A 23,936-nucleotide genomic window follows, 5' to 3' on the forward strand; every position below is an offset into this window, starting at 1 on the left:
AGTTATTGGGAAGTCAAATGTATAAACATAAATGCCATACAACCTACTGGCGCTGTTAGATGTGTCGATGTATTGAAGGTGTACATGCATAAAACAGCGGGCTTTAATGTAAACATGGGTTAAAGAGACCCTTTCCCGTTTTGGTTAATTGACAAAATTGAAACAAGAAATATCTTTAAAAATAAATTCGGCGTATATCCTGGCTTTGAAAAAAAGGTAGACACTTTACTGTTCTAAGTTATTAAATTAGAAAGAAAGGTTTCAGTATTGTTGTTTTTTTAAAAGTCGCACTCCATCCCCTTAAAATGTTTGTTATGAAGTGCACGTTTATTAAACCACATAATAGTGGTCGTAGTCACAAATTGTACTACATGTGATTACATCATATGTGTCCTCACGTGGCTTATTATGACTTCATTTCTTCGTCATCTAAACATTTTATGTGTGATTTAGACGACGTCTTCTTTCCAAACATTCAAATAACACTTTTACATCCGCGTCATGCGAAAAATGGTCTGATGGTCAGCGATTTTTTTCCTTCTTTATTAAGTACCGGAAAACGACTCTTTCCTAAACAAAAAAAAAACCTAAAAATTTCCCAATTGCTGTCAAACGAATTCCCAATTTTTTTATAAATAAAATGCAACATTTAGTTAGTTTCCCTATGCAGGTCTATGGCTTGAGAAATACGTAAATATATTATTGACAACTTGACGACATTTAGTTACCAATTTTAAAGTATTTGGGAGCAAAAGAATCAAATACACACATTTCCCATTATGAAGTCTTCGCGACTCGAATTTTCCCTATTTCAGGGTTTTTCGCGCACAAATTTCCCAATTGGACAGATACCGGTTCTTTTCCCAAATGGGGAAAAATACACGCTGTATGGCATATACGGGCTCAAGCCCAACCTGCGCACTTGCACTGTCTGGTCAGGGGCTACGCTTTCTGATATAGAAAGCACGGTATCTCATCAGTATCCTCCTCAGTATGCATATCCTGACAACACTACGCAGATGCGCAGGCTGGACTAGAGTTACGATGGCAGCATATTGCAGAAGTCCCGTTTCCTCAAATATCAATCCGCTAACTTCTGATATATACGAAATTCACATACAATGCAATGTATCTTCTTGCTTATTGCAAATAAACAAAACAAGACTTATATAATGTTCGATACATTTTCTGTATTCGGTAAATCTGGACAGTCAACTGCTGCATCGAACATGACAAACATTTACTGCTTCCGACTCCAAGCATGCATCCATCCGCCCTGCTGCCTAAGTTCATTGGCAGTGGCCACCCGTCATCGCTGGCCCATTCGGTTTCGAGGAGAGGGCATATATGGGCTGCTGGGTCAGCGTTGTTGGGTGGCCATATTGCAATCAGTGTCGGATGGACGCTTTTTATCTGGCACATTTTTTGGGGGAAATATGATTTTGTTGGGAGTGCTGATGGCCGTCCCCCGGAGTCAGCACTCATATACAATTTATTTGTGCAGTAGGTTATTTGCAGTTGGCTTGCCATGATCGCAGGTGCTGCTTGTAGTCGAGACATTATATGCCAGAGCCATTTTTTTTTTATATAAGGTCCTATAATAAAGAGCAAAAAATTAGACGAGTCTTATGTCTTATATTTAATGCGTGAAAGGAGTTATTCATTGGAGTTTTCATATATGCTTGCTCATGTAATGCCAGATGGCAGTTTGGGTTTAGTTCTTGGCCTCTACAAAAATAATTCAACAAAAACTGTTTAACAAAACTTATGTTATCTACATGAAAAACATTTCATTCATACACAAATACAGTATCACGCCTATTTTATTTTTCATCTGTAAGTTAACCAATACTAAATTATTAATAAAGTACAAACAAGAAATCAAATTCAAGCATTAACTATGTTTTTACAGTACGACTGTCCAAATCTAGACGACGGAAAACCGCCAAACACACTCGATTTCCTCGTGCACACTTTCAGTGTGTCCAAGCGTTCACTACATTGCATCATAGGAAAATAATGTGCTTCTAGTTCGTAAACTCAAACGATGAAAATTATATTTTCGCATGACGCGTGTCTTTACAAATCTGAGTGTGTCTTGTAAATGGAACATCAAACCACCATATTTTTTCGATAGAAAATTGTAGTCAAACCGTCTTATTTATAGCAAACTTGCAAATGTCGGTAGCTTATTCTGGCGTGCCGGAAAGATTTTCAGACAAACTGACCGCGTACGTCACACTTGTGTGGCTAGATAATCCCTTCTATAATGGACATTATACTATAACGATAGGTTTTCACTCATTTCTTTCCTTAAAATTCGTGTTATTTGATATCAAGAAAGCAAGACTGTGATATCAACATAAGGCGTCTATTCATAGTACATTCCGTCTTCCCCTGAATATTTACTGACTCAGCTATGACCCTTAAAGACTTGGGAATGGAATTTACCGGTAATGCGTAATTGTAACTGGGCCAAAATGTGTTTCCGCATCTCCTTACACTCATTTTTGTTACATCCTATACTACGAAGACTCTGTATTGTTGCCAATGTTCCGGTAGGATTGTGCTTGAATCAGCCAATGGAATGAATGGAGTGTATTCATTCGGGTCCGCTGGCGTTATGTTAAGATCATTTAAGGTGAAAAGCAGGTTTAAACAGCTATGCTGAAAAAAATTGTTTCAGATTTGCAAATGCTCGTTGTAGTTATGATATTTACTGAACATTTACCATGCTCTGAAATATCCATTATATGCATATTTTGACGACTTAAAAACCTGAAAATTATAAAGCGTTACACACGCGAAACGACTGAATAATTTCTAGAGTTATCGTTATATTTTGTGACAGTACGAGGATTGCCTATATAAAGTATAAAATACACTTCGCACTATCGAGCACGAATGGCCGAGTGGGTTAGACTTTTACTCTTAGGCTCAGTGGTTCGAGTCCAGTTGAGGATTGCTTTTTTTCTTGTTTTCCTAAATTTTATTCTTTTTTTTTCATGTTAAAAAAACGCCTTTTCTGGCTCTCTAAATTAACATTAGAATAGCCATTTTTGACTTTTATCATCGGGAATATTTCCGTAGACGTTTGCGGCTACTGGCGAGTGAGTCTGAAGATTCCGGCTGTACTTTAAGGGACCAGTTAAAAGGATTGAGTTACACACACTATTCAAGTTGACATCAATAGTATTAGTATTTTTGTATCCTCGAAATGTGTAATGGAAACTGTATATTTTTAGGCAACATGGCTCTGACGTCACAATAGCACGATATAATATGATAACTTTCGGTATGACAATACGTCAACATCTGGTTTACAAAAGAAGAACAGCATTTAAATCCGATATAGTTTGATTTATTGCAAAACTGATTAAATATCGATTATTGAGTGACGATGTTGACCATACTTGCCTACCAGAAGTGTGAGAATAAGTATTACGACAACGCGATCGCTTCCTCTGTGCACATTCTCGTTATACATGTAGTTAGGTGTTTTTATGCCCCCGAAGGGTGGCATATAGTTTTTGAACTGTCCGTCATTCCGTCCGTCCCAAAACTTGAACATTGCCCATAACTTTTGCAATATTGAAGATAGCAACTTGATGTTTTGGCACGCATGTGTATCTCATGGAGCTGCACACTTTGAGTGGTGAAAGATCATCCTTCAATGACAAATATATGGCTTCAAAGCGGCGCAGTAGGTGGCATTGTGTTTCTGACAAACACATCTCCTGTTTTTTATTTAATTATCTCATAAACATTGCATTGCAACCATTTGAACACGTATTATCTCGTACTCGTGCTTCCATAAGCAACAAATAGGAATCAAATCCGCAGTTCCGCTTGACTTCTCTGGCATTGATAGATTGCTCACGTAAAACGAAACAATGTTACATTTTATAAAGATAAACATTACTGTTTAGCGTAAAAATCCCAAATTGAAAGGTGGACTGTAAGAAGTTTTAGTCAGTGTAGTTATGTTTCAATCTTGATATTCCATTGTTGTATAGACTATCGGGTTTCAATAATGAAGGCGAAGAGATGGGTCGAACACGCGACCACTAGGTTGTAAAGCCGGCACTTTACCATAAGAACGCGGCATTCATTCCGGTTAACAGCTTTAACTCTTATATGAACTCTGAGAAAACGAGGCTTTATGCAAGTGCGTTAAGTTTCGTCCCATATTAGCCTGTGCAGTCCGACTAGGCTTATGAGGGACGATACTTTCCGCCTAAAAACTGGATTTTCGTTTAAAAAGACGTTGTTCAAACCAAAATTCTGTAATGGCGTTAAGTGTCATACCTGATAAGCCTGTTCGGACTGCACAGGCTTATCTGGGACGATACTTAACCCACATGCATTAAGTCCAGTTTTCCCAGAACGATACTCTTATATAACGCCCGCTTGATAACATTTAGAGTTGTGACCACTATTCAAATTCAGGGACGATTACTGATCGCACCAAATGAACAAAACATAAATGCAATTTAATAACTTTGCCCGATATGTGTCTCTTATTTCAAGAGCATGAAAACGTTTCCTGTTTTCATAAAACATTTTGCGTGTATAAGAATAATTTGATATTTTGTAAAATCCGCTGATTCAGTTTCTGCAAGAAGCATAATGTGAAAGTCGCTTCTTTTGGAATTATTATTTACATAGATATATTGAACAAGAGATGTGTTTGTTAGAAACACAATGCCCCCTACTGCGCCGCTTTCATTTTTTTATCAATTGGCAGGTACAGATCATTTGTACAAGGGAAGTAATATTTTTAAGGGGATATAATTTTTTTTCCCTTGTGAAAATGATCTGTACCTGCCAAATGATAAATATAAATTATCTCCCTTTAAAGCTTATTACTTCCCTTCGATTTGTTTTTTTGACCTTTGAACTTGAAGGATGACCTTGACCTTGACCGTTCACCACTCAAAATGTGCAGCTCCATGAAATACACATGCATGCCAAATATCAAGTTGCTATCTTCAATATTGCAAAAGTTATGGCCAATGTTCAAGTTTTTGGACGGACGGATGGACTGACGGACGGACAGTTCAACTGCTATATGCCACCCTACCGGGGGCATATAAACTAAAACTGATATCAATATGCACATTCATTTAAGAAACAATTACAAAATGTTAACTGTGAGAAATAAGAATAAGTATCCATTAAATGCAAAAATCCACTACATAAACAAAACAAAAATTGCACAAAACAGAATTTCAACGAAAAGAACACAGTTTTCAAAATGAATTCAAAAAAATACAATGTGCGGTGCAAGTATAACGTGGATACAAAAGATGCTTTGCAGCCAGTTTTGATGGTAAATGTGTAAGTACGATTTCTCAATAATCCTTAAATAAGAGTAACATCAAGCATTATAATATATCGAATATCCAGTGTCCCAGCTCTGAAGCATTCAATCACAACGTGGTTACCGCACCCACGAGTATGTGAGATCGTAGTTTCATATCGTTCATTAGAAAATGATTTGTATAATGCTATATGACGTTTGCATAGGTAAATAGTATTCTTATGCAGTAAAATTGCTACCGTTCTACAAAGTTTTCATTCTAGACAGACGTTTTAAATTAATAGTTCTGATAGATACATAAAAATAAATGTACAAGACACATGTCGTACCGGTTGAAGAAGGGAGGTTTTCTTACCAGACGTGATCGAAGACGGTATATCTTTGGTAGACCATGGGCGAGGTGCCGTATATGGCCTCTTTTCATGTTCAACTACTGCCACAGAATACCGATTCTCGGATAGATCCTGGAGATAACTTACCAGACATGAAGAGTGAATGGGTAATTCTGATAGACCCTGGGCGATGTATCGTACATGTACATGTGTGTATATGGCCTCACGTTAAAGTTCAACCCGTGTCTCGTACTACGGATTCTGATAGATACAAGGGGCGATTACTTACCAGATATAATTGGTAAAGGTGTCATTCTGGTACAACCTGGGAGAGGTGTCGTATATGGACTCCTCGTTCACGCTCAACTCCTGCCGCAAACTTGGAGATATTAAGCGAGGAATACTAACCAGACATGGTTGGCGAAGATGTCATTTTTTGTCGTACACCCAGACTACGGAGTCTCCGATAATCCAAGGGGAGATAACTTACCAGACATTTTAGTGACGGTGTCGTTCTGATACACCCAGGGTGAGGTTACGTTTATGGCCTCTCCGTTGACCTTCAACCACTGACCCAGACTGCGGAGTCTCCGATAATCCAAGGGGAGATAACTCACCAGACATTTTTAGTGACGGTGTCGTTCTGGTAGACCCAGGGTGAGGTCCCGTATATCGCCGCTCCGTTGACGTTCAACCACTGCCCCAGACTGCGGAGTCGCTCCTCAAATATCGGCACTATCCGACCGTCCTTCGTGGGACCAACATTGATGAGAATGTTCCCGCCGCAGCTACAATATTAGGGCCTTAGTGAATTGCTTTTTTAGAAAATTATATCAGATCCAAGAATTGATGTACAATGTGCAAACTTGAAGACCAATTCACAGAAACATACTAATACTTTGTTAGGACCGTAGTCATGGTCTGAAATTAGTATCACATCCTTATTGCACATGTATATGCGTGTGTGTTTCAAAGATTGTTTAGTACTCTGGCGCATGAGACTGCATTATGCGAAGACCCGAAGTGTACACCAGCACTCCTACCTAATTAACTTACAAGACTCACGAATGTTCGGACGAATTATGAATTAAAGTTACATTTTCCACCTATTTAGTTGCTACTGAAAGCTTTTCAACTTTGGTTTGATGTTGTGCTGTAGGGGAAGACGCAGTGCCCATAAATCCACCTTCCGGTATGGTAACCACCAACCAAACTCGCCTAGGGGAGGAGAGCGTATACCAACTATTGGTCCGGTATAGTATACACCAACCATTCTCGCCTAGGGGTGAAGCGCGTATACCAACTACTGGTCCGGTATGGTAAGCACCAACCAAACTCGCCTTGGGGAGAAGCGCGTATACAAACTACTGGTCCGGTATAGTATACACCAACCAATCTCGCCTTGGGGAGAAGCGCGTATACCAACTACTGGTCCGGTATAGTATACACCAACCAATCTCGCCTAGGGGTGAAGCGCGTATACCAACTACTGGTCCGGTATAGTATACACCAACCAATCTCGCCTTGGGGAGAAGCGCGTATACCAACTACTGGTCCGGTATAGTATACACCAACCAATCTCGCCTAGGGGTGAAGCGCGTATACCAACTACTGGTCCGGTATAGTATACACCAACCAATCTCGCCTAGGGGTGAAGCGCGTATACCTACTACTGCGCTCCCGTAAAGCTGCACATGCACATGAACTACAAAATCAACACCCTACCTCACTGTGGATGCGACCTGAGTGAGCAGCTCCTCCATGGTCAGCATGTCCGCCAGCGTCACGTCTCTACGGTACTCCCAAGCATATCTGTCGATCGTCATGGCGTTCTCCCACTTCCGCTTCTGTAGCGTTCCTTTAAGTGGTCAGAGGTTTGAAATTACATACATCACATGAACAAAATATATAAAAAACAATTATCCCAAACTGTAATACAGCTGATATTTAAGATGCTATTTATGAAGAAGCGTGTATGCTTTGCACCAAGATGATAATAATTACTTTAGTAATTGAAGTCATTATCTTTTATATTTCCTTAATTAAGGAATAAAACGATCATTAACGTTGTTATTTTGAAGCACCACAATTCTGTCACAACGTTAGTGTAAAGAAAGAGCTTTGATTAAACCAGACCCTGGTCCTAAAGATGTATGTTATGTCGTTACCGGGATTAAATCTATCCGAACAAGAGAGGAAGCCGCCATGTTTGCACTCGATGTTACCGCCCCATCTGTTATTGGTCACTACTACGTCTTTCACTGGACTGTTGGCACAAAGCATTGAAATACGTTATTACATGTGATATAACACATAATATCGACTATTAGACAATAACAAATACAGGTTAACATTGGATATTATAATAATACCATTCATACATTGTGGAGGTAAAGTATGGTATACATGTAGTAATATTTTCAGTGTTATTAAATGTTAAATAAATGGAACAATAATCTTAATACCGTATGAATTATGCATGCTGACTTATCGTTGTCAAGCCTAGAATATATTTAGCAGAATAACGTGTAATTATGCATACTGACGTATCGTTGTCATGCCAAGAATATATCTAGCAGAATAACATGTAATTATACATGCTTACCTATCGTTGAAGAGCCTAGAATTTATCTAACATAATAACGTGTAACTATGCATACTGACCTATCGTTGGAGAGCCTAGAATATATCTAGCAGAATACCTTGTAATTACTAGTATGCATACTGACCTTTCGTTGTAGAGCCTAGAATATATCTAACAGAATACCGTGTAATTATACATGCTGACCTATCGTTGTAGAGACTAGAATATATCTAGCAGAATACCGTGTAATTATGCATGCCGACGTATCGTTGTCATGCCTAGAATATATCTAGCAGAATACCGTGTAATTATGCATACTGACCTATCGTTGTAGAGCCTAGAATATATCTAACAGAATACCGTGTAATTATGCATGCTGACCTATCGTTGTAGAGCCTAGAATATATCTAGCAGAATACCGTTTAATTATGCATGCTGACGTATCGTTGCCATGCCTAGAATATATCTAGCAGAATACCGTGTAATTATGCATACTGACCTATCGTTGTAGAGCCTAGAATATATATAACAGAATACCGTGTAATTATGCATGCTGACCTATCGTTGTAGAGCCTAGAATATATCTAGCAGAATACCGTGTAATTATGCATGCTGACGTATCGTTGCCATGCCTAGACTATATCTAGCAGAATACCGTGTAATTATGCATACTGACCTATCGTTGAAGGGCCTTGAATATATCTAGCAGAATACCATGTAGCTATGCGTGCTGACGTATCGTTGCCATGCCTAGAATATATCTAACAGAATACCGCGTAATTATGCATACCGACCTATCGTTGTAGAGCCTTAAATGTATCTAGCAGAATACCGTGTAATTATGCATGCTGGCCTATCGTTGTAGAGCCTAGAATATATCTAGCAGAATACCGTGTAATTATGCATGCTGACCTATCGTTGTAGAGCCTAGAATATAGCAAAATACCGTGTAGCTATGCATGATGACCTATCGTTGTAGAGCCTAGAATATATCTAGCAGAATACCATGCTATTATGCATGCTGACCTAATGTTGTAATGCCCATAATATATCTAGCAGAATACCGTGTAGCTATGCATGCTGTACTATCATTTTCATGCCTATAATATATCTAGCAGAATAACGTGTAGCTATGCATGCTGACCTATCGTTGTAATGCCTATAATATATCTAGCAGAATAACGTGTATCTATGCATGCTGTTCTATCGTTGTAGAGCCTAGAATACATTTAACAGAATGCCTTGTATTTATGCATGCTGACCTATCGTTGTAGAGCCTAGAATATATCTAGCAGAATAACGTGTAGCTATGCATGCTGACCTATCGTTGTAGAGCCTAGAATATATCTAGCAGAATAACGTGTAGCTATGCATGCTGACCTATCGTTGTAGAGCCTAAAATATATCTAGCAGAATACTGTGTAATTATGCATGCTGACCTATCGTTGTAATGCTTATAATACATCTGACAGAATACCGTGTAATTATGCATACTGACCTATCGTTGTAGAGCCTAGAATATATCTAGCAGAATAACGTGTAGATATGCATACTGATCTATCGTTGTAGAGCATAGAATTTATCTAACAGAATACCGTGTACTTATGCATGCTGACCTATCGTTGTAGAGCGTAGAATATATCTAGCAGAATAACGTGTAGCTATGCATGCTGACCTATCGTTGTAATGCCTAGAATATATCTAGCAGAATACCGTGTAATTATGCATACTGACCGATCATTGTAGAGCCTATAATATATCTAGCAGAATACCGTGTCATTATGCATGCTGACCTATCGTTGTAATGCTTATAATACATCTGACAGAATACCGTGTAATTATGCATACTGACCTATCGTTGTAGAGCCAGGCCAGGAAGCCCGTGGAGTTCCAGTAGGTGTCCAGTGCCTCCCAGTCGCCGTCAGACCAGATCACTTCCGGTTTATAGTTGTACACCAGCTCGTACAGTTCCGGTATAGCCTTGGTCTGTATGTGTATGGAGAAATCAATAGAACATATCCGAAACTTTGGAGAAGAACATAAAAAGAACAGCAAATCAGTGCTCTCTACAGGCCGTTTAACGGTCCCTCACCGGGGCGCTTGAATTTCTAAATCAGAGTCCGCGGGAAGCCTGAAATATTCTTATCAGTGTATTTTGGCTGTTACTGCAACTAGCCAATCTTAAGATCAAAGCGATATCGACTTCGCCGAAAATTTTGAAAGCTGCAGATTTACGGTCGTCTGACAACTACATCTAACGCTTTACCCAACTAAAGCCTGCTTAAGGGCGGAGCGTCGCTGTATTTGAAAATCAATATTGACCAACGAGACCCGTACGCTTTGTATAAGCGACAGTACTCGTAGGCAGGCACTACCTGCAGTTAAATCATGTACACGACTGGTGATGTACATGTAATTGCCACATAAATTTTGGCCAGTTACTTAGAAGACTGATGATGGCTGTAATCCTCATGGAAGTTGTCCATTTCATGAATAATACTGTCAAAACATTAACTCGACTCGTAAAGCGTTTTAACAAATTATCGTTGAATTCATTACGCAGCTGTTAATGTTTTCTTAAAGTCTCAAATGAGCATAATTAAATTTGTAATCCGAAACCCACTTCCGAATGTTAATGTTAACTCTACGTTAACAGATTCTTGCTTCAAATAAACAGTAATAATTGATTTCATGTTGACCCTTTGTCTCAATAAAAAGGGCGCGAAAATTATACAGCATGTACAACGTCGCGTCATGTGCATACAAAGCGTGGGTGTATTGAGCGTTGTATTAACAAGCACACACCATGTCAAGCGATTTAGGCATGTTCAGTGGCAATATTTCATCAAATCTATAAATAGTCACTTATGCCGAAATTTATTTGGTACTTAAGAAAAATGGCAACGTTTGTTGAGAAAGAAATTATTGAGCACTTTTATTGTCAGTATTAACCAGAAAGTGCTTTTAAAAATGGGATTATCGGGTAATAAATAGAAACTTTAAAAGTAGTAAGTATGCAGTAATAGAGTCGGGTTGATACGGATGTCTTGGGGGAATCGTTCGAGTCGGGAATTTACTATCTTTGCGGGAAAGAGTAAAAAAATATATAAACAAGAAATGTGTCCACAGGACACGGATGCCCCCAACTGTAACTTTGTCACTACATAAAAGTATAACTGTGTAAACGCTTGGTAGAAGTTATTAGCTTTTTTCAAATCCTAAACGCAGATTTCGAACCTAAACGCGGACCCTAAGTTCAAGGTCAAGGTCACAGGGGTCAAAATTTGTGTGCGTATGGAAAGGCCTTGTCCGTATACACATGCATGCCAAATATGAAATTGCTATCTGAAGCGACATAGAAGTTATGAGCATTTTTCGAAATCTAAACGCATAGTGTGACGGACAGACGGACGGACAGACGAACGGACAGTCCGATCACTATATGCCTTCCTTCGGGGGCATAAAAATGTCTTAGAATATCAAAATAAATCAGAAAGCCACATAAACTAGTGAGCGGACAACATGCTTAATCATTGAAATGCACTAAGTGACCCCGTGACCTAGTTTTTTACACGGCATGACCCATATTCGAACTGGACCTAGATATTGTCTTGATTCAACTTCTGACCAAGCTTAGTAAAGATCAGATGAAAACTACTTCAATTAGAGAGCGGACACCATGCTAAATCCTTGAAATGCACTAAGTGACCCCGTGACCTAGTTTTTGACCCGGCATGACCCATATTCGAACTTGACCTAGATATTGTCTTGATACAACTTCTGACCAAGTTTAGTAAAGATCAGATGAAAAATACTTCAATTAGAGAGCAGACACCATGCTAAATCCTTGAAATGCACTAAGTGACCCCGTGACCTAGTTTTTGACCCGGCATGACCCATATTCGAACTTGACCTAGATATTGTCTTGAAACAACTTCTGACCAAGTTTGGTAAAGATCGGATGAAAACTATTTGAATTAGAGAGCGAACACGAAGTGTGACCGACCGACCGACCGACCGACCGACGGACAGTGCGAAAACTATATACCCCCTTTTCTTCGAAATGGGGGCATAAAAAATGTCTTTATTAATGACTTTATAGCTGGTGGGTTTTCTTAAAGAGTCATAGCGCACCAAATGACGTCCTTGACGCTATTTTTCTTAGAGTTATAATGCACCACAGAACGTCAATGGACACGATAAATTTTAAACAAGAGCACCGCCTTGCGGGTGCAGACCGCTCATCTATTTTCTTTTTAAAGGTGAAGGGACTCTCATTTTCAATCACAAAGGAGGGAGGGGTGGAGTGAAGAGGGGTGTACAGTGTGGGGGCGTGGACATTGATTACATTATCTTCCAAAAATGCGAAAAAAAATGCAAAAAAAAAAATTAAAAAATCGGGGGGTGGGGGGGGGTGGGGGGGATTCTTCTGCTGCGATGGTTGGACGGTATTTCAAACATAAAATAATAAAAATAAATATTTGTGTTTTTAACCGTTTCAAAAAAAAATTTAGGGGGTGGGGTGGGGGGGTATAGTGTGAGGGTGTGGTGGTCATTTGTGAGATGATCTTAAAAAAAAAATAAGGGGGGGAATTCAGGGGGGGGGAGGGGGGAGGGGGGTGGGGGGGGTATTCTTGGGTGCGATGGTTGGACGGTATTTCAAACATAAAATAATAAAAATAAATATTTGTGTTTTTTAACCGTTTAAAAAAAAACAAGCAAATTCGTTGAATTGATATCCCCCGCCAATATACTTCTGGACACAAAAGTGTTATATTTGACACTAAAAAAGCATTTTTTTGAAGATACAAAGGGCCATAACTCTGTTATTATCAGATGGTGTACAATGCCATTTGGCGTGCATCATCCGATTATCAATATATATATACTCATACCAAGTTTCAATGAAATTCGCAAAAAAACTTCCAAGATATGGCTCCGGACACAAAAGTGACAGACAGACGGACAGCCGGACAGACAGCCGGACAACGCCAAAACAATATCCCTCCGCCTCTGGCGGGGGATATATACTCGTACCAAGTTTCAATGAAATCTGCCAAAGCACTTCCAAGATATGGCTCCGGACACAAAAGGTCCTATAGTAAAAAGCATTTTTTCAATATACAAAGGGCAATAACTCTGTTTTTAACAGATGGTATACAATGCTATTTGGCGTGCATCATCCTCTTAAGCATATATATACTCATACCAAGTTTCAATGAAATCCGCCAAAGCACTTCCAAGATATGGCTCCGGACACAAAAGTGCTTATAGTAAAAAGCATTTTTTCAAGATACAAAGGGCCATAACTCTGTTTTTAATAAATGGTGTACAATGCCATTTGGCGTGCATCATCCTCTTAAGCATATATATACTCATACCAAGTTTCAATGAAATCCGCCAAAGCACTTCCAAGATATGGCTCCGGACACAAAAGTGCCTATAGTAAAAAGCATTTTTTCAAGATACAAAGGGCCATAACTCTGTTTTAAACAGATGGTGTACAATGTCATTTGGCGTGCATCATCCTCTTATGCATATATATACTCATACGAAGTTTCAATGAAATCCGCCAAAGCACTTCCAAGATATGGCTCCGGACACAAAAGTGCCGGACGGACGGACAGCCGGACGGACGGACAACGCCAAAACAATATCCCTCCGCCTCTGGCGGGGGATAAAAATTTGGGTCGGGGTGGGGTGGGGGGGGGTATAGCATAGTGTGAGGGTGTGGTGGTCATTTGTGAGATGATCTTAAAAAAAAAGAAATTAGGAGGGGGGATTCGGGGGGAGGGATTCGGGGGGGGGGGGTATAGTATAGTGTGAGGGTGTGGTGGTCATTTGTGAGATGACCTTAAAAAATAGGGGGGGGATTTGGGGGGGGGGGTGGGGGGGGGGTATAGTATAGTGTGAGTGTGTGGTGGTCATTTGTGAGATGATCTTAAAAAAAATAGGGGGGGGGGAATTCGGGGGTGGGGGGGAAGGGGGGGGTGGGGGGTATTCTTGGGTGCGATGGTTGGGGGGGGCGGGGTATTCTTGGTTGCGATGGTTAGACGGTATTTCAAACATAAAATAATAAAAATAAATATTGGTGTTTTTTTACCGTTTCAAAAAAAAACAATTTGGGGGGGGGGGGGGGGTGGGGGGGGGTATAGTAAAGTGTGAGGGTGTGGTGGTCATTTGTGAGATGATCTTAAAAAAAAAAAAAAAAAAAAAAATAGGGGGGGGGGGTGATTCGGGGGGGGGGAGGGGTGGGAGGGCACGGGGGATGGTTTGGGTGGAGTCTATTGTGGTATGTCAGGTAAGAGTAGTTTTGTCATAGTATCAATCAATCTAATCATAAATAAAAAAGTTATGGCATTTTTAGCAAAATTTAATAATTTGACCTTGAGAGTCAATGTCATTCAAAGGTCAAGGTAAAATTGAACTTGCCAGGTACAGTAACCTCATGATAGCATGAAAGTATTTGAAGTTGGAAAGCAATAGCCTTGATACTTTAGAAGTAAAGTGGATCGAAACACAAAATTTAACCATATATTCAAAGTTACTAAGTCAAAAAAGGGCAATAATTCCGTAAAAATGACAACCAGAGTTATGCAACTTGTCCTTTTACTGTACCCTCATGATAGTTATGCGAGTGTTCCAAGTATGAAAGCAATATCTATGATAGTTTAAGGGTAAAGTGGACCAAAACACAAAACTTAACAAAATTTTCCATTTTCTAAGTATAAAGGGCCCATAATTCCGCCCAAATGCCAGTCAGAGTTACATAACTTTGCCTGCACAGTCCCCTTATGATAGTTAATAAGTGTTGCAAGTATGAAAGCAATAGCATTGATACTGTAGGAATAAAGTGGACCTAAACACAAAACTTAACCAAATTTTCAATTTTCTTAGTATAAAAAGGGCACATAATTCTGTCAAAATGCAGTCAGAGTTCCATAACTTTGCCTGCACAGTCCTCTTATGATAGTTAGTAAGTGTTGCAAGTTTGAAAGCAATAGCTTTGATACTTAAGGAATAAAATGGACCTAAACACAAAACTTAACCAAAATTTTCTATTTTTTAAGTATAAAAAGGGCACATAATTTTGTCATAATGCACGCCAGAGTTATCTAACTTTGCCTGCCCAGTCCCCTCATGATAGTAAGTAAGTGTACCAAGTTTGAATGCAATAGCATTGATACTTTCTGAGAAAAGTGGACCTTAACGCAAAACTTAACCGGACGCCGACGCAGACGCAGACGCCGACGCCAAGGTGATGACAATAGCTCATAATTTTTTTTTTCAAAAAATAGATGAGGTAAAAAAATCAACGTCGGGAGGGGACACCCCTCCCAAAGCCACCCCTGGATAAGCCCCGGGCGCCTGAAAAAATCCTGAGGAAAGCACTGCGATCCTAAGAATTTCTTCTTTTATGCCCTTCAACAATATCGACAGCTATTTGTGTGGGTAGTAAAAAAGTTCATTGCAAATAGAGATCAATTACATAGAGATAGTATCAAAGTATCATGTGCAGTCACCGACCGTTGCAAAGTCCCTGGTCGTGAAGTTGTTTTCTTTGTCTTGTAGGTACAGAGGGTGGAAGAACTCAAACAGTGAGTGGTAGAGACCGTAGTGAATATTCGTCCGGCTTCGAATGGCAGAGGCGAGTTCACCTGAGAATATAAATGGGCCGCGTTCTGTTAAAACAGGGCTTAATGCGTGTGCCCTCCCAGATTACCCTGTGCGGTGCGCACATGCTAATTAGAGGAGACACTTACCGCTGTTATCGTATGTTTCATTTTACGAGAACAGTCTTCTAAGCGAAAATCAACTTTAGGCGGAAAGCGCCTTTCCTGATAAGCCTTTGCGAACGTATTCATAGTTTTTTTTTTGTATTTTTGACAAATGCCATTAAATGAATACAATCACAAAATTAGAATAGTTTTAAACTATTATAAAGACAATCAAAAAGATGTTATAACAAGAGCACCGCCTTGCGGGTGCAGACCGCTCATCTATTTTCTTTTTAAAGGTGAAGGGACTCTCATTTTCAATCACAAAGGAGGGAGGGGTGGAGTGAAGAGCGGTGCATTGTGTGGGGGTGTGGACATTTATTACATTTTCTTCCAAAAATGCGAAAAAAAGGAAAAAAAATCGGGGGTGGGGGGGTGGGGGGGTGGGAGGGGGGGGGTGGGGGGGATTCTTGGGTGCGATGGTTGGACGGTATTTCAAACATAAAATAATAAAAATAAATATTTGTGTTTTTTAACCGTTTCATAAAAAAAAATTGGGGGGGGGGGTGAGGTGGGGGGGTATAGTGTGAGGGTGTGGTGGTAATTTGTGAGATGATCTTAAAAAAAAAAAAAATGGGGGGGTGGATTCGGGTGGGGGGAGGGGGGGTGGGGGGGGATTCTTGAGTGCGATGGTTGGACGGTATTTCAAACATAAAATAATCAAAATAAATAGTTTTGTTTTTTAACCGTTTAAAAAAAAATTGGGGAGGGGGTGGGGTGGGGGGGGGGTAAAGTGTGAGGGTGTGGTGGTCATTTGTGAGATGATCTTAAAAAAAAAAAAAAAAAAAAAAAAATAGGGGGGGGGGGTTGAGGGGGGGGGGGGCACGGGCGATGGTTTGGGTGGAGTCTATTGTGGTATGTCAGGTAAGAGTAGTTTTGTCAAAGTATCAATCAAATCTAATCATAAATAAAGAAGTTATGGCAATTTTAGAGAAATTTAATAATTTGACCTTGAGAGTCAAGGTCATTCAAAGGTCAAGGTAAAATTCAACTTGCCAGGTACAGTAACCTCATGATAGCATGAAAGTATTTGAAGTTTGAAAGCAATAGCCTTGATACTTAAGAAGTAAAGTGGATCGAAACACAAAATTTAACCATATATTCAAAGTTACTAAGTCAAAAAAGGGCCATAATTCCGTAAAAATGACATCCAGAGTTATGCAACTTGTCCTTTTACTGTACCCTTATGATAGTTTGCGAGTGTTCCAAGTATGAAAGCAATATCTATGATACTTTAGGGGTAAAGTGGACCAAAACACAAAACTTAACCAAACTTTCAATTTTCTAAGTATAAAGGGCCCATAATTCCGTCCAAATGCCAGTCAGAGTTACATAACTTTGCCTGCACAGTCCCCTTACGGTAGTTAGTAAGTGTTGCAAGTATGAAAGCAATAGCTTTGATACTTAAGGAATAAAATGGACCTTAACACAAAACTTAACCAAAATTTTCAATTTTCTAAGTATAAAAAGGGCACATAATTCTGTCAAAATGCACGCCAGAGTTATCTAACTTTGCCTGCCCAGTCCCCTCATGATAGTAAGTAAGTGTACCAAGTTTGAATGCAATAGCATTGATACTTTCTGAAAAAAGTGGACCTAAACGCAAAACTTAACCAAAATTTTCAATTTTCTAAGTATAAAAAGGGCACATAATTCAGTCAAAATGCACGCCAGAGTTATCTAACTTTGCCTGCCCAGTCCCCTCATGATAGTAAGTAAGTGTACCAAGTTTGAATGCAATAGCATTGATACTTTCTGAGAAAAGTGGACCTAAACGCAAAACTTAACCGGACGCCGACGCCGACGCAGACGCCGACGCAGACGCCGACGCCGACGCCAAGGTGATGACAATAGCTCATAATTTTTTTTCAAAAAATAGATGAGCTAAAAATAAGTGGCCCGAGTCTTGGATCTCTCGAATAAAACGCTAACGATCTAGCAATACACCACGCACTTTTTGAATCTTGAACAGAACTGTTATCGTTTTTTTTAATACACTGTTTACTAAATTATAGATAACAAGACTATTGCGAAGCAATATATGTCCCCTACCGGCTCCACCATTGTCAGATTAAAAAAAAAAATTGTTGCCATAGCAGCCAGAATTTTTGACGTAGGAACAAAATGAAATGACGTGCATAATGTCCATATTGCCATTTAATTATGTTTCAAGTTTCATGAAATAAAAATATGAAGAACTTTTAAAGGTATCGCATAATCCAGAAAAGTGTGACGGACTCACGGACACACATAGCGCAAACCATAAGTCCCCTCCGGTGAAACCGGTAGGGGACAAAAAGCGTTACAAACGCTTTATTATTTCTCCGAGTTCGAATGATGATTACCGATAAACGAACCTATATTTTTTGTTAGTCATGGTAGTTCGCTTGTTTTTAATATAATGTAAATATTATGAAATCTTTCGTGATATTTTTGTTGAAAATCTGTTTCCAAACTGTGAACAAGTTTCTTTAAGTGCAGTTTATATGAGTTACTTAACTTTAAGTCACCCTGCGTATGGCATTCTTTAAACAAGAGCACCGCATAACGGGTGCCACGCTCGGCTACGGGTGCAGTTTTGAATAAATGAAAGCTTGTCAGAATTTTTTTTTAAAGGTCACAGTGACCTTGACCTTTGACCTAATGACCCAAAAATGGGTGTGGCGTGTAGAACTCATCAATGTGCATCTACATAATTATGATGTTTCAACGTTGTAGGTGGAAGCAATTTGAGTTTAGAGCCAATGCCCAAAACCTTAACAAAATGTTAAAGTTTTAGCACGACGCGGACGTCGGATGGCGGACGTCGGACGGCGGACGACACGACGAGCTGGCTATGGCAATACCTCCAAAACGCCGAGATAAAAACACATTTCCAAGCATTTGTTGAAGCTGTGCAGTGTTTTCACTCACCAACGAGGTCCCGTTTAGGCCCCACGTCCATAGAATTCCAATTGAATGAATACTTCGAAGCCCAGTTGGTGAAGCCCTCATGGTGCTTGCTGGTCAGGACAACGTATCTAGGAACATGATAGAGTACCTCAAAAATAATACTCATTGAATCTGAAAAGGCAAGATTTCGTTAACAGTTGAAGACACGTGGAAACCACGTGTCGATCTGGCTCTACTTTTACAAACATTTTAACAATGAAAACAACGCATAGTGTTACCTAGCCCCAGAGGCATTGAAAATATCGGCCCAATCATTCGGATCGAACAGCTCTGCCGTAAAGTCTGGAGCAAAGTCTGCGTACGTGAAGTCTGGTCGGTAGTTCTTGGCCATGAAGTCGACGTATTTTGGCACACCTGCTTCCATTCGTACCACAACCACGCAGACCCGAAGCTAGGCACGGAAAATACGCCCCAGTGTAGGAATATACCGATCTTCGACTCATCGTACCAACTGGGAAGTGGTCTGAAGAAATGCTGTTTTTGTTGTTTTTGTTTTTATTAGTTTCGTTTTTGTTTTTTTCGGCGTAGCTGACGGAAATCATTCATAATCTAGATTTATCGCGAAATGTATGCACCGGCAGATTCTAATGCCAAGTAGAATTGAACAAATGGAAGCTTAAGATTTATAGGCTGAAATAAGACATGTGACGATGGCTATCAACTAGATTTTGTAACTATTCAACAATAAATTATGTTGCATTTAATCAAGTGTGAAGCAAGGGGTACATGTAAGCTACCTAAAAAGAAAATTACAGAAAATACCTCACACCAAACTGAAAATATTTTTAGTACGTTTGATCTTGACCCAACTGGCCCTATATACACTTTCACCCTGGGTCTGTATGTACGCTAACTTAAAACAAAATTACAACAGAATACATCCATCCAAACTAAATTATCGAGCGAAAACACTTTTGTTAATGTTAGAAACACTGAACTTGACCCAAAATGCTCCAAATGACGGCCCTAACTAGGTCAGCCTGTAACCTTCTTACAAACAAAAATTCAGCACGATATCTTCATCTTTAGCGAAAGTATAAAGCGAACACGTTACATCTTTTTTTAAGCAAAAGAGAACTTGACCTTGACCCAACTGCCCTTAAATGGAACCACATGCTAGGGTTACATGTTACCTGAAAGTACAATTATCGGCATACTTCTGCTAAATTGCAGCTCAGAGTAATGGGCCTTGGTCGATGGCCACACATGATGATCCTTTAGACTGTAGTATTTACAGAGATATGTATTCTTACATGCAAACTTTAAAATGAATTTCGTCTTGTACGCAAACCTTAATCTGACTTTTAAGTATAAAAGGCTAGTGACGTTTGTAAGTACATAGTAACGGTTTATAAAAAATATGAACACATATATTTTAGTATCTTAAGTAGACATAGAGATGTAAAGTTGTTTCATGCAAACGTTAATATATATTTTTCTTTTTACGAAAGTGGTAGAATTCTGCTTAATTGCACCCAAAAGCTATGCCCCTTGGCCAGTCACCTCGCATGATGCTCCTAAAAACATATGTGAAGTTTCAATTTAATACTTGTAGTAGATACAGAGATATATGCTTGCTGCATGTAATCTTCAACCTGGTTTTTAACATGCACGCAAATCTTTCCGGACTTGTTTACAAACAAAACGGGCCACGCCCCTCTAAAAAAGCTGGTCACAGTTGTAGGCCTTGGTAAGCGAATGTTCATAAAGACCATGGCCACATATATAACGCTTTATTTCGGTAGTAAAAAAGGCATGTGAAGTGTTTTCCACGTAAGCGTTACCCAGAATTTAAGTTTTAATTTTAAGTACAACAAGATATGTGTTTGTCAGAAACACTATGTCCCCTTTTGCGCCGCTTTGAAGCTATATATTTGACCTTTGACCTTGAAGGATGACCTTGACCTTGATCTTTCACCACTCAAAATGTGCAGCTCCATGAGATACACATGCATGCCAACTATCAAGTTGCTATCTTCAATATTGCAAATGTTATTGCAAAATGTTAAAGTTTGACCAAACAAACACACAAACAAACAAACAAACCAACACACAGGCCAAAAACAATATGTCCCCCACTATAGTGGTGGGGGACATAAAAAGGGCAATACTTCTGCTAATTGCAGATCAGAGTTATTGAACTTGGTCAGCGACCTCATAGAATGACCCCGAACACATGTGCGAAGTTTGAAATGAGAATCTGTAGTGCAAACAGTAATATGGGCTAAACCTAATTTCTTAGTAAAAAGGGGACAGAATTATGCTAAATTGCTGATCAGAGTTTTGGAACTTGGTCAGTATTCTCACATAATTACCCTGAAAACATGGGTGAAATTTCTATTGCATACCTCAAGTAAAGTAGAAACAGCGATAATGCGAGTTTGCACCTTAACCTTACTTTAACCAAATCTCTAAAATCTAAAGTATAAACAGGGGGAATAATTCTGATAAAATGCAGATCAAAGTTATTGAACGTGAACCTCACACAATGACCCTGAACACATGTTTTAATCTGTACTAGAAAGAGTAATATGGAAATGTTTCAAACTTAGCTAAACCATATATCAAAGTAGAAAAATGGGCATAATTCAGCTACCTAGTAAATTACAAGTCACAATTATGGAACTTTATCAGTGACCTCACTCAATGACCCCGAACACTAGTGACGTTTCAACTGCATATTACCTGTTGTAGAAACAGAGAAACAAAGATGTTGCAAGTTTATCTTGAACGGAGCATTAAGGAAACGCCTACATTTGAGTGACTAGAGTAGCTCTGACTTTTCGATGAATAGTCGAGCTAAAATATACGGATACATGTTTAATATTACCCGTCATGAATTCATGACATCTCATTTGGAGGGATAACTCTGCATAGATTATATGATATACTAGTACAGGTTGTCCAAGCTGTTACAATCCTCACACTGAACGTTCTAATGAAACACAAGTCGTTAATGAATTGACATGACGCCTTATCAGTGATCGCTCCGCCCACTTAATCACGTGGCTCAGCGGGAAGAAAACCTAGACAAGCTAGCACCAAAATGGCTTCTTTGCCTATAGACTGCATATAGATTTACGCGATATTCCGGATGATTTTATGGACTTGTTTAACACCATATTACACTTGTAAAGGGGTTGATGCCATTTAGTTATTCTGCAAATGCAAAAAATATACGATTAAAGAGAACATCAGCTATTTATAACGGGTAAATCGGTACATTAAACACGCTCTCAAACGCTTGCGCGCTTACCGAAATCGAACCCGTTATTACGTGTAATGGTGGTATTTGCAATATATTAACACTTCACCGGTATTTACCCGTGTTAATAACAAAATTATTACCGAAACATTCCCCCTACCCGTGTATTTGACACGAAATAGCGCTTTATAACTGGGAATTCGGTGAAGTTTTACGCGCTTTCTGACGCCGGGTGGGTACCTCAATCCCACATGTTATTGCGTATAAAAGTGATATTAATCATATTAAACATTGCTTATGGGACATTTATCAACCACTATAATTTAAAGCGCAAAAACAACACAGTAAGTTTGGACATTGTCTGATATAAAATTAGCGTTGTACGAAATGGAATACGGTCAGGCTATTATAAATTAATAAGGCTACCAATATCAGACGCTCGCGCAGATACCGACTTCCCCGAAGTTACTGCATTTATTGGGTAACTAATATCAGTAATAATAACTCTTTTACAATAGCATTTATCGATACGTCTTTATTAAAATAATAACAAAATGGTTTTCACTTGTTTCTGACACACACAGAAACGCGATTTTTTTACGGGGATTTCGTAAAGTTACACGAATTGGGTACCAAAAATCTCAATTATTTTACATGCACACGTGACATAATACATACTTTATAATGCTTAGTTATTGCTTATATGACATTTCAAGTTTGTGAAATAAATTACTGTTCTATAAAGGGGATCTCGGTAATTCTTGAAGCTTCCACTCGCTCTTGTCAATCTTTTTTCGGCTTTGGAAACGAAATAAGTTCAATGTCACCAATTAATCTGTCAGGATATCGATTGTCCGAGTTACATAATCCCCATTGACACCGTTTAACCATTTTTAATCGTTTTTTAAAGAGGAAAACAAAAGAAACTCGTTAGAATAAAAGTGAACCTAAACATGTAGCTTGTCTAGAAAATGGCGGACAGGTCGTTGCTAACGAGTGCGCCCGATTAATCGATCGCTGATTGGTGGATCAATTCTAGTGGGCGGAGCGATCATAGATAAGGCGTCATGTCAATTCAAATGACTCACCCGCGCGTGTTTATGAAACATTTCTACTTTCGATATAACGTGTATTTCTGTACCTGGAGTCCAAGGATTCCCAGTTTGGCTCGTATCGTTCTCCATATCCGACCTGTACAACCACAAGACATACGAGTATCGTACACGTCGATGGCATGGTAAACGTGCTCTATTGCGCGAATGTCATAAACCTATTTCTGTGTCATTCAGTACAAAAAACCCGGACAAAAATATATTCATGTAACACGATAGCCTGAAACTGAAAGCAATGATCCGGTTCGTTGCGCACACACCTTGCAAATCGATCGTGTAGTTGCTTTTTCTGTACGTTAAAGGAAAATTATGTTTAGCAAGTTAGTATTCAAGTTATTTGAAATGTAAATGTTTAAACGTGACTGCAATACAGCCTACAGGCGCTGCTAGATGAGTGCATAGACATTGAAGTTTTAAATGCATAAAACAGCGGGTTGTAAGGTAAACATAAATCAAAGCACTGAACGTCATAAGGTTACTTGCTGAAAATAGTAATTGGACTCAACTCAGTCGCTTTCCATGTGAATTAGCCACGAAAATATGAGATTTTAATTACAGAGCTAATTTTAATATACCTGTATATAATTTGCCTTCACGAAAATAACATCTAGTTTAAGAATTATGTAATATATACTGAATATGTATATTTT

General features: G+C 39.1%; 1 pseudogene; it reads right to left on the bottom strand.

Annotated features, from left to right (window-relative positions):
- Nucleotides 1-23,609, bottom strand: part of LOC127839448 (alpha-L-fucosidase-like) — a 63,595-nt pseudogene extending 39,986 nt beyond the window's left edge.
- Nucleotides 23,610-23,936: the final 327 nt, after the last annotated feature.

The sequence above is a fragment of the Dreissena polymorpha genome, chromosome 7, assembly GCF_020536995.1.
Source record: "Dreissena polymorpha isolate Duluth1 chromosome 7, UMN_Dpol_1.0, whole genome shotgun sequence".
In the NCBI taxonomy this organism is placed as follows: Eukaryota; Metazoa; Mollusca; class Bivalvia; order Myida; family Dreissenidae; genus Dreissena; species Dreissena polymorpha.